Raw genomic sequence first — 1,118 nt, 5'->3', positions numbered from 1 at the left:
AAGCAAAGAAAAACGATTTTTAACCGAAAAGTTGCGTTTTCATATAAAAAATGAAATTTCTTCCATAACAGATGAAGTTTTAAATCAAAAAGATAAGTTTTTCAAAAAAATAGTTGAATTTTCTGTTGAACAAAATTTTGGTCGAGTTTTTACAATCACACTATAAATTTTTTAACAAGAAATAATTTTCTACAAAAAAATTGAATTTTCAATCCAAATAAACGAATTTTTATCAAAAGGGATGACTTTTTAACAAAATTATTGAATGCTCTACCAAATAATTGCATTTTTATCCAAAAATAATACATTTTGTACTTAAACAGATGAATTTGTAATAAAAAACGAATTTTTTTTATGAGTGGAACTTTCATTCAGAAAATATTTCAGTTCATTTTTCAACGCCAAAATATAAATTTTAAACAAAAAGTGAATTTCCTAATAAATTATTTAAGTTTTCAAGAAAATTGTATAAGAACTTTATTTCTAACCAAACAGTTGCATTTTTATGGAAAATTATGATCGGATATTTTTTGTTAATTTTATAAACAAGTGCATAGTGTAGACATTTAAAGGCAGGAAACAATCGCTTTTTCTCTTAAATTTCATCAAATTATGTCACTAGTGATGTCTAGTGATAAAAAAATTATCATCCGATATTTTTTATTAATTTTAAAAACAAATTATATATACAAATGCCCAGTGTGGACATTGAAAGGCAGAAATTTTTTTTTTTACTCAAATTATGTTGCCAGTGATGTTCTGATCAGAGTAAATTATCATCCGACATTTTTTATTGATTTTATAAACAAATTATTTAATTAAATGCCTGGCGTCAATATTTGAAGGCAGAAAGAAATCGTTTTTTCTTACAATTTTTCTCAAATTATATAGCCAGTGATGTTTAATGATTGAGAATTAATATCGGAAATATTTTGTTAATTTTATAAACAAATTATAAAAACAAATGCCTGGTATGAAAATTGAAAGGCAGAAAGTAATCGCTTTTTCTTTTAAACTGGTTGCACGCCCAAAGAAATTGAAACGTGCATGTGTTGAAGGTTCATGTGGTGCATTAACAAAAAGGGATGATTTCTAATTTGAACTAAATGTTTATTCAA

Source organism: Belonocnema kinseyi, chromosome 1 (genome assembly GCF_010883055.1).
Source record: "Belonocnema kinseyi isolate 2016_QV_RU_SX_M_011 chromosome 1, B_treatae_v1, whole genome shotgun sequence".
NCBI classification, from domain to species: domain Eukaryota; kingdom Metazoa; phylum Arthropoda; class Insecta; order Hymenoptera; family Cynipidae; genus Belonocnema; species Belonocnema kinseyi.
This window is presented reverse-complemented; position numbering follows the sequence as displayed.